At 35.0% G+C, this 12,140-nt stretch overlaps 1 pseudogene; it reads right to left on the bottom strand.

Annotated features, from left to right (window-relative positions):
- Nucleotides 1-208: 208 nt before the first annotated feature.
- Nucleotides 209-793, bottom strand: LOC101009937 (annotated as a pseudogene).
- Nucleotides 794-12,140: the final 11,347 nt, after the last annotated feature.

Here is a 12,140-nt window from a genome sequence, read left to right as displayed (position 1 = left end):
ATGATACAATCGGGGAAAACACACCAGGGCGCCTGCACTGCTTCTCAGACCAGGACGTTTCTCTTGGGTAACTGCTTTTAAAAGGAACTGAGATCTGATGAGGAGGTTCCTAGACTTGAAGCACTAAAGACACAAGCATGAGGAGGCTGGGAGTGAGGGCGGCAGCATCCGCCCCAGAGCGTCTCTGCCCTCGGTCCTGGCCTGGCCATTACATGGCCTCGAACTGATCGATACACTGCCTGGTGTTGCCCTGCCGGATCTGCCGCAACGTCTTGTACTTATCCCGACCTTGCCTCATGTTCTCATTGTGGATGATGTAATTATGAGCCCTCTTATTCTCATCTCGGGCCTGGGACAGCTCGCCACTCAGCGTCAGCAGAGGCTGCTGCACGCGCTCGTTCTCCGCTTCGGTGATGCGTTTCTCCTCGTTTCGGTGATCCCAGATGCCCTCGCTAGACTCCGCTCTGTGTAGTCCGTGGGCTCCGAGCCCTCGTCCTGCAAGCTGTCTTGGACACGGTAGCTCACCGTCTTCTATACGAGGGGCGGTGGGGGCGGGGGTGCAGTCATCACCAGGTGCAGCTCCTCCTTGGTCTTCACCAGGTCATCCTGGGCTTCTCTGGCTCTGTGCTGCCACTCTTCAACTTCACCTCCTTGCGCCGCCGTGCTCCTTGCGCCTCTGTGCCTCTTCCAGGAGTGCGATCTTCGTGGTGTACTCTGCAAGCTCCGCAGCCGGCAGCGCCTGGCTCTTTATCAGATCCACCACTTGTCTCTCCAGCTCCTCCTTGGTTAATGAGTACAAACATATAGTTAAATAGAAGACATAAGTTCTAATGTTTGATGTCAGAGTATGGTGGCTATAGTTAATAATAATGCTTTGTTTGTTTCAAAAGAGCTAGGAGAGAGAACTTGAAATGTTCTCAACACAGAAATGATAAACACTTGAGGTGATAAATAACCAAAATATCCTGACGATTATTGCACATTCTATGCAATTAACAAAATATTTCATGTACCCCATAAAATGTGGAAATATTATTCATTAATTTAAAAACATATATATGAAATATTAAACATAGATTCAGATTTTTCTCAATTTCTTGTATTGGTCTGGTTTCTCATAATCCCTTGTAGGGTGTTTTTTGCCACTTGGTTTTTCATTTCTTGATCAAAAGTACTTACTACTTAGCATCTAGAAACAATCACATATATTTCTGTGCTATTTACTTTGAAATATTCTGGTATAACAAACTGTTCCTTTTTTTAATCTCAGTATAGAAACTCAATTACTAGTATCCATTGAAAAAAATCTATATATTCATTTTTTGAGCTAAAAATCTAAAACCTCTTTCACACAAGTAATTTATAGATTTGTGTAAGTATCTGCTATGGTTTGGACATTTGACTTTACAAGCCTCATGTTGAAAATTTGATCCCTGGTGTTGGGAATGGGGCCTAGTAGGAGGTGTTTAGGTTATCAGAGTGGATCCCTCATGAATAGATTCATATATTTTCTGGGAGGTGGAGTGTTGAGTGAATGTTAGCTCAGCTAGTTTCTGTGGGAGCTGGTTGTTTAAAAGAGTCTAGCACTTTTCTCCCCATCTCTCTGCTTTTCTCTTGTGATCTCTGCACATGCTGGTTCCTCTTGGCCTTCCAGCATGAGTGAGAGCAGTCTGAAGCCCTCACTGGAAGCAGATGTTAGTGCCATTTTTCTTTTACAGCCTGCAGGACTGTGAATCAAATAAATATATTTTCTTTATAAATTACCCATCCTCAAGTGTTCATTTACAACAACACAAATGGACCAAGACAGTACCACATACTTGCATTTTATAATTCCCACTTACAGCTATTTTTCTTGCTTCATCGCATGGGAAAATTTTAATGCTATACGGGTCTTAGAATTTGTAGATTAAAACTGTGAGGATATTCAGCTGAAATGCAAATAATTTTTCATATTCATTAAGGCAATGTCAGTATAAATGGGCTTAAATATTACATTAAATGATTTCAGTGCCTTTTTGAGCATATTGGACATTTAGAAAACAAAAGACCAGACTCATTGTGTGAGCAACCATATTTCCCCAAATTCCAGGAAGTTAAAAAGAGAAAAAACAGTTTGTCCAGAGCTATACTGCACTAATGTAAAGCAATATATTTAGCCAGATTCCTATTAAGTAATGTGAATGATGTTATACTTAAACATTTTGTAGGGAAAAGAAAAATATGAATTGCTATTTTAATACATAATGCTAGAATTCATCATAGGCAGGAAATCATTTTATAATTGGAAATAAATTTGTAAGTACTATTGAGGATGATCAAAACACAAAGAGATAGCTAAATTCTCTATATAAGTAATCAATAAAAATGTACAGGAGTGAGGAGAGAAGAGAGTAAAGAGGTGGATGGAGAATCATGGAGAGAGTTCACAGTAAACCCATAGAAAGAACCTGCCACTTTGGAAAAAGTTAACCAGTAAAAAATTTCAAATGATGACAAAATCAAAGGGCATATTTAAAGAGCCTTTAATATAAGTCACATTTTACATCCCAGGATCACAACTGTTAGCTATGTGACATCTGCTGTAACTGTGTGCTTTAGTTTTTTGTGTGAAGATATGTGTGTGGAATGGGACTGAAAAGTTTGAAGTTAATAATTCCTGGCATCCTCACAGAATGGTGTTTGAAATTTCCCAACTAAATTTGTGAGGGGAGGGACTACCTTTGTATGAGAACTCCAATCGATTTTTATCAGCATAAAATATAACTCCTTCATTCTCAACTTTAAAAATGGGATTCACATAAAATTTAGGAAAATTTTAATACTTGAGGGCATGTTTGAAACAGTCTTTAAATTTTACATATTTTAATTCATATTATTTCTCAATATTGAATTTAATATTCTTAATCAATTTGGTATCCCAAATATTTAAAAATCTGCCATATTCTCTATGTGCATTAGAAATAATTTGAAAATTTGCAAGGAGATTTTAATAAGGTATATTACATGATAATAAACAGTAAATTTAGGGATGTATTCACAGTAACACTCTAATTGTCTAAGTACCCTCAAATTCACCCTGAAACAAAAAGAAACTACAGGATGTATCTGAGTAACCAAAAGAGTTTTTATGAAGCCCATGCCTTGAAATCTCATGTCCTTTCCTCATTGAAGGGCCCTCAACACACCTCTCAAGGACTATTAACTTTAATTATGTACACATCTAATAAACTTGATTATTGGCATTACCTTCCCAGAGCAGATATAACCGTTTTAAAGGAAACTATAAAGAGCAGGCTCAAGAGCTGGGAAACCATAGCTGGCTGGATCCATTTAGTGTAAAGCACTGTATCTCCTCCATTCACCTGCACCTCTGCTTCAAAGTCCCATAGAGCAGAACTACTGTCTTAAAATGTAACAAATTCGGCTGGGCATGGTGGCTCATGCCTGTAATCCCAGCACTTTGGGAAGCCGAGGTGGGTGGGTCATCTGAGGTCAGGAGTTTGAGACCAGCATGGCCAACAGGGTGAAACCCCGCCGCTACAAAAAAGACAAAAATTAGCTGGTCATGGTGGCCAGCACCTGTAATCCCAGCTAGTTGGGAGACTGAGGCAGGAAAATCGCTTGAACCCGGGAGGTGGAAGTTGCAGTGAGCCAAGATCGCGCCATTGCATTCAAGCCTAGGCAATAAGGCAAGGCTCCATCTCAAAATAAATAAATAAAAATTTTAAAAAAGTAACAAATTCAATTATTTAAATCCTCTGTGGAGATCACAACCAATAAAATATAAGGAAATAATGACTGTGACACTGTAATTTTCCATGTTACTTCTCCAAATAGATTTATGCAATTTATTCTTCCAGTCCCAGCTACTTAATAGAATTTAAGTTCTTAAGAGATGAAAGAATGGTTGGTTCTGAATTAAAAATAAAAGTTCTATACTTTTTTTTTTTTTTTTTAATTTAAGAGATGGGTCTTTGTCTGTTGTCCAGGCTGGAGTGCAGTGACATGATTATAACGATTATAGCTCACTGCAGCCTGGAACTCCTGGGCTCAAGAGATCCTCCCATTCAGCTGCTTGATTTAGTTTATACATAGATGTTAGGTTGAGAAAGAAGAAAAGTGGGTTTACAGTAGAGAACTTTCGGTTAAGTATTTGTTATTTTTTGACTTCTTGCTTAATGTGACAACGAATTTTTTTCCCCTGTGTTCATAGGTTGTAATTAGACTTAACTGGTTTTTCCATCCTTTTCTGAATGTTATAATAAAAAAAAATCTATCTGGAAACATGTTGAAACTATTTTAGTTTGAATACATGATAGAAACTCTATATCTTTTTCATATTTTTTTATATCTATCTTACTTTTCCTGAACTCCAGTCCAATGGATGGCAATTTCCACTTGAATCTCCAATGTCATAGTAATCTTAACATTTCCAAATTTTAACTGACCTATCTGTCCAACTCACCCCCTTCTTCCAGTGACTCCTGATATTTTCCGAGTCTCTGTCAACATTTTCCAGTTTATCTAAAATTTTGGAGCCACTGTCACTCATCCCAGGCTTCCTCGGTGTCTTCCCCTATATCTAATCTGTTATTATAGTCTTTAGTAATTTTTTAGGAAAACTTAAACAATTTTTTTTTGTCCCACTGCCTTCATTGTAGTTTTGGCTGCTCACAATTGGGAGGTTTTTATTAAATCAACCCCATACTGGCTCACTCAGACTGCAACTAGGCATCTCTCCTGGCCTCTGCGGCCATTTTATTTTGTAAGCACTTCTTAAATAAAGTGAGATCTCCTCAAAAGCTTCCAATGTTCTAAGTCACCTATGTGGCCTTTTGTGTTCTCCATAGTCGAGTCATACCTTAACATAGGATCTTATTTTACTTCTCTCTTATAAAATATGAAAACTCACTGCAGCTTTTTCAATTTTACACAGGTTCCTTCTGTTCTCTGAGCTGCCATTCTCCTTGAACTATATCTGTTGGAACCACAGTTCTAATACATTTTTTTCAAGGCTTGGCTCACAATTAAAGCCTTCTACATCATTCTCTGGCCATTGTACCAGATTACTCATCCTTTCCTACTTTGAACTTCTGTAGAACCACCTGCTTTATCACATACGTCACATTTTCTTTGAAAGGCCTTATTTTTATAGTTCAGGATAGAATACAAACTTCTTGAGGCAGGGACATGCCTTATATGAATATGACAATAATACCAATCATATAACACTTATTGAGCTCTTATTATATTTGTTCTAAGAATATATATTATCTATTTCTGTCTTACAAGACTCAGTAAGATGTTATAATTATTACCATTCCATAGATGAAGAGATGAGACACAAAGAGGTCTAGTAGTGTTTACAAGGTATTACAAACATTGAGTGTCAGAAGCTACATTTAAATACAAGGTGGCTGACTTCTTTGCTTCTGCTCTGAACTATGGCCTTAGTTTATGTTCTTATCTCCCATGTGCACAACACAGATCTCAACAAAAAAGACATGTTCCTCAAAATATTTTTATAAAATCAATCAAAATCCAGAAAAATTCAATAGTCAGTATTCTTTACATGTCTTTTATATTATTTAAACTGCCTCTCACGATGAAACACCTTAAAATATCTGGGATTTGCCACTAACTTTGCTTCTTCACATCCTTACTCTTCCTTCAGCTACATGAATAATTTTTCAGTAGCCCAAACAATTTTCTTACTGTACATTTAATGAAACCAGTAAAGCTAAAACATTCTGAGTGCACAGCAGTGACAGTGTCAGCAAGCAATTAATCTCCAACAGTTTACCTACCATGTTATGACCACTAGAGCTCAGTTCAGCTCCTCACATGACTCTACTTCCTAATTATCTCCTGGAAAAGAAAGTCTGTCAGCCAAAAGCAGAGCATCAAGAAAATAGTAAGAAAAACTGATGGAGATAGAAACAAGGTTTTCATCCATTTAAAAAGGATGCACATATTTTCCATAGAGAAAAACAATTCCGGTCTTGGAACTTTTTTGATTGGTTACTTTTCAGCTTGCCTCAATTTCACCCTCTATAAAATTGGTTTCACAGTATTTGTGCATTAGAGAAAGATATTGTAGGACTTAATTAAAGCTTATAAAACATAGAGAGAACCTTTCTGTAATTACCTTGCCACTCATCTTTGTCATTTATCTTTCCTCAAGGGGGCCATATCTTTTATCCGTTGTAATATAGAAGAAAACCACAGAACATCAGGTGATGCCATTGTGGAAAAGGATTTTATGCAGCTGTAAATAAGTAGCAACATAAGGCAATACTTGGCAAGATAAAATTCCAGCATATATAAGCTGCAAAAATAAAGCACCAGACTTTATCACTGTGTCAGCTTCTACTCTTAGCCCACTAGAGTCTATTCTCAAGCGAACACTGTCAGAGTGATCTTTTAAAAATACAAGACAAATAATCTCATTCTTCTCAAACTCCTCATAGTTTCCCATCTTTGCGAGAATAAAAGCCAAGGAATTTACAAGAAGTTACCTACAAGAATTTTCATTCTTTGGCCCTCTCTTTTTCCTCTAACCTCACATCCTATTCCCTCCCAAATCATACTGGCTTCCTTGCCAGGCATGTGCCTGTCTCATGGATTCTGTCTGGCTCATTTTCTAAATCTCAAATGCTCTTTAGCCAAATCTCTGCATGATTCATTTATTTTATCTCTCCTTCAGATTTTCACACAAATGGCACTTTGTTAGTGAGATCTTGTTTGAGCATCCTATTAACAATGGTACCCTGACCTTTGCCCTCTCTAATGTTCTTCCCTGCTAGAATTTTTCCATAATCTTTATCATCATATGACAGGCTATAGATTTAAATTGTTTATCTATTGCCTGTTTCTCCTTACTAGTTTGTACGCTCCATGTGCATAGGAATATTGAGTTGTTTTATTTACAGATTTATTCTCAGTACCTGGAAAACTGCTGTCACAAAGTTGTTTTACTGAGGTAAATATTTATTGAATAAATAAATGAGCTGAAAAAATTTCAAATCTGAAAATGAAAATGAGGCAGTATGAAACATAGTCAAGCAACAATTTTCTACAAGAGTAAAAATGTCCAGATGTATTTACAGATAAAATTTTTCATTGTACCTGTATTATTTGTTGCTATATTAAAAGTCATATGATTAGTTAGGCTATTAAATAATTTAATATTTATTCATAATATTTGGATATGTAGCATTTTCTCCAAATTATGGGAAACAGCACAAAAAATGGTGGTTTCATATCCCATAAAGTGGCCAAAAAATAACATTTTAAAAGCTAGACTATCCTGCATTGAACAATTGCTTTTGTATCCCTATTCGCCGGATGTTTTAATTCATGCCTCAAAGAAACATGGTGCATGCGGGATATAGAGAGAAGCTACATAGGCACAGAATAAAAATAGAAATATATAGACTTTTAAATATCATGGTAAAGGGAAGAATTTTAGTTGAAATAAATCTTAATTGGATCTAATAGGTGTTCATGCCAATAAATGGAATGTAAATACATGTTGCATGATAATCAATTAGCAACGATAAGCTTAATTTTATTCTTTATTATTCAAAAGATAACTGGGAGATTCCTTTTAGGTCTAGGTACCACAATAAAAAAATAAGCAGGGGGTAATGGAAAAAGTTGCTAGTCTCTGGCAGAAGTTCAAATCATGTCATATGAAGTTGACAAAAAAAAAAAACCAGAAGAGGAAGAAGAGGAAGAAGAGGAGGAAGAAGAAGAAAGGAGAAGAAAGAGAAGAATGAGAAGAAAGAGAAGGAGAAGAAGAAGAAAAAGAAGAAGAAGAAGAAGAAGAAGAAGGAGGAGGAGGAGGAGGAGGAGGAGGTGAGGGAGGAGGAGGAGGAGGGAGGAGAGGAGGAGGGAAGAAGAAGAAGAAGAAGAAGAAGAAGAAGAAGAAGAAGAAGAAGAAGAAGAAGAAGAAGAAGAAGAAGGTGGTAAGTAGGTGGAAACAAAACCCTATTAAATATATATATATATTAAAAAGAAGACAAACTAAACTTTTTTTGCTTGCCCCCAGAGCAATACACAAGGACTAGACAAAGAATAATATCAATGCAAAGAAGAATTTGGTGAGAGAATTTTCCATTCTCAAGTGGCGTGCCTGGGAGGTAATATAATTTGTACCAATATATCGGCTCACATAAAAAGTGACTAAGTACAAGATTGGAGAAATTTAAACAGGGATTCAAGTATTAGAACAATGAATAATAATTTTGCCTTGTCAGGTAATTATTTTAAAAATCTTTAAATATAACTCTACATCAAATTATTAATAATTAGAGTTGAATCCAGAGAGAGAACACTTTGCCACATGCAGATTTCAGGGTTGCCGTCTAAGAAAAAATTTACAATTTTAATATGAATTTTATTTATTTAGAAGGTTAAAACATTTAGTAATATTTATCAAGTTTTACAAAACATATCCTTTAATTTCATTTCTGAAAATGTATCATAAATTATTGTATACTGCAGCATTGCTTCTAATAGTAAAATGCTGCAAACCATTTACACTTCTAAAAATAGTGGATTGGTTAAATAATTTATGTTATATCCAAATATTTTACCAACATATATACTTATGTAAATAATGTTATAGGAGAAAAATTAATGGTAAAGAAGCATGTACAGGGTATATATACATTGTAATAAAATTTCAAGTATATAAAACTTGTTTGGATAGTATAATTAATTACTATAAAAATTAGCTTATACATTAATTTATTGACTGTGTATTATAATGTCACCCATAACATGAGTCACATCTCATCACACATACACACACACACACATCCTCACACACAGATAAGTGGCTTATCTAATTTTTAAAATTATTTTTGTTTTAAAATAAATGTATGATACATTTATAATTTTGTTCAATGTAGTGAAATGAGAAATAAGCTCCTTGTAATTACCTTTACACATTCCATTGTTGACCAAACCATATTGATTCTACCTTCAAAATATTTCTAGAATTACTATTCCTCTCCACTGAATATTTCAAAAGACTCCTAATGGTTTCTTTCCAGATTCATTGCCCTGAAGGATGTCAACACAACTATTTATAAAGTGCAATTTTGCTGAAATTCACTAAGATACATGATAAAGAAGAAAAAAATAGGAGAAGATGGACTTCCATATTTTGAAGATAGGACCCAGATAATGTCCTAGATCATGCATTGATCGATAGTGTTTTTCTTTTTCTTTCTTTTTTTTTTTTTTTTTCTTCTTTTTTTGAGAGGGAGTCTTGCTCTGTTGCTCAGGCTGGAGTGCGGTGGGGCGATCTCTGCTCACTGCAAGCTCCGCCTCTTGAGTTCATGCCATTCTCCTGCCTCAGCCTCCCGAGTAGCTGAGTAGCTGGGACTACAGGTGCCTGCCACCACACCTGGCTAATTTTGTGTATTTTTAGTAGAGACGGGATTTCACCGTGTTAGCCCGGATGGTCTCAATCTCCTGACCCCATGATCCACCCACTTCGGCCTCCCAAAGTGCTGGGATTACAGGCATGAGCCACTGTGCCTGGCGATCGATAGTGTTTTTCTATATGGAGATCATTTTACAGGACTATAACAATATTCATTCTAAGATTTTTGTTTCATTTAGCTGATTTTCATAACCAGCACAAATAGAAGTTTTTTTCCAATACTTTAAGGTTGACATTTAAACATTATGGAATTTGTTGCATTCAGATAATTTCTCAGCAATTATAGACACAGGGAATCTATGTATTTTTTTTTTCACTTTCCTATCTATTTTGCAATCTGTAATACTGTTAACTTTCTAACACAGGTTATTTTTTTAAAGTAACAATTTTCTTAAACCTTTCTGGATTATTTGATATCAACATTTATTTCAGCTTTATATTTAATACAAAGTTATCTAGGAAAAATAGTTGTTAGAACAGTGTAATATATTTTCTGATTGAGTATGTTAGTTTCACTCATTTGTGATGGTTGATGAAAATCTTAAAACACAAAAACAAATTCTAGCATTTAGTTTTCCCTAAAAGTCACTGCAATAGGATAAAACTTATTCTACCATTAAGTTTCAGTTTTATATGTTCTTCTTTATCTTATTTGCATTATTCTGAAATGTTTCCATCAGTATTTCTTTAACAGAGGGAATCATTTACAATTCTATTGTAGTTCTTTTTACATGTAGAATTTATTTATGTGGAATCCAATAAAGAATATGACTTCTTTTTGTTTCCATATGGCTTACTTAGTTCAACCATATTAGGCTCTTCATGACTAATAACAACAGAAAACATCATCACTGGTTCATCTTACTCCTCTCATGCTTGCTTTTCCTGAGAAAGACAAATTTACCAAACTATCTCTTAGAAGGAACATATGGTTCACTAAGCGTGTTGAAAATAAGACTGGAGACTAGAAACATTAATGAGGGATTTTGTATTAAGAACAACATTTTGCTTGATATTTACTTTCAGTTTTCAAATAAAATACTATTTACTCATTTGTATTGCAATATTTATTGGAATAGGTATTTTCATCTTTTCAGCATTAGTCCACAAAATGGCACTTTCAGTGTATTGTTGCTTACATATTAATATACTACAGAAATGAAATTTAAAACATATTTATAAGACCTACACTGAAGCCATGGCTACTTGTGTATACTGGATGAATCTACTAGGCAAGTATTTGACTCCTGATTATAATAACCCTTCAGAAAATATCAATGGAACTTCACTTAAGTCAAAACAATAAGGACATTATTATCACTGGAAATTTTCCCCGTAACTATATTAATGAATTAATTGGATTGGATTTGTAGAAGCCTCATTGGTATCACAATGAGCACACTGTGGAAGAAAATGATTCTGTAACAAATTATTTACCTTTGTGAGCAGATGTTACCTCTTTCTATATACAATGAAAAACACTAGATGTTTGGATTTTTAATTTATCTAACTGGTACAACTACTTTTAAAATTATAAAATGCAAGCAGCACAAACTTCCTTCTACTTCCTTTCTTAGGGAATTACTTTTGCAAGTATATTTTTCTTGATTTTTTTCCACATCAGACTTTAAATGAAGACAAATAGAGTTTCTGAACTCACCACAAACCTATTTAAAATATATTTAAGACTTAACATTTTTTGCAAGATCTGACATGAGTTACCTACACATTGGATATTTTTGCCAGCATACACCCACAGCACACACAGAAACATGTACACATAAACACCATATATGCACACATACACAAGCATATCTATACCACACATAGGCATACATACATGAAAACATACAGAGAAAAAGTACCACATCTACACACACACACATACACTCACACACACACACACAACTAGATGTTATTTCACTGATTAATGGGGTTCTACAAGACCTTTGGTTGACCTAATCCTGGTTATTGATTTTTTGCTATTCCACTTAGACCAGAAGGAAATTGGTTGTGATTCAATTTCCTATTACCCCATTTAGAAGTAAGGAATTAATGTCACAGTGAAGAAAAAAGAAAGTATATATTGTGTGAAGGTGAAATATGGTGTATTTTGTGAAGGGAGATGAAGAAAAGGTACTGTTAAGAAGAATGGGAAAGATCAGAAAAAGGTAAAAAAAGCTTGATGATAAAAGGTGAAGAAATGACTATGAAACATGACAAGGTAGACAAAGGAAGAGACATGGTATTGTACAATAAAAGAGATTCAGTGAGCACATTCTTCACTTTTTTCTGTCAGAATGGCTTTCTTTTCTCATAAAAAGGGAGAATATTTGCAAAAGGAATGAAGACACTTCCATTTTCCTCTGGCTTTTTTGGAAATAGATTCTTCTTTTTGACTGTTGAATTCTTAAATATAATAAAAGAAAGTAGTCTGACAAGACTGAAGAATGGTTCGAAAAGAGAGCTCAATCATTTGACATATTTTTATGGTTCAGTAAAATTTCTCTTCCACTATCACCACTTCCAGCCAACTTCCAGTACCATGAGAGACTTAGAACTTCACTGATTTGAGCTCTTTATTTCTAGAAATATATATTATAAGTTCTACCTTTGTTTAGAGTTCCTTTTCTCTTACTTTGTTAAAAGGACACTCATTCCCTATTGTCGCATAAAACAT

Source organism: Papio anubis, chromosome 2 (genome assembly GCF_008728515.1).
Source record: "Papio anubis isolate 15944 chromosome 2, Panubis1.0, whole genome shotgun sequence".
NCBI lineage: Eukaryota > Metazoa > Chordata > Mammalia > Primates > Cercopithecidae > Papio > Papio anubis.
Note: the sequence above shows the minus strand (reverse complement) of the source record. Positions and strands in the feature narration are given on the sequence as shown.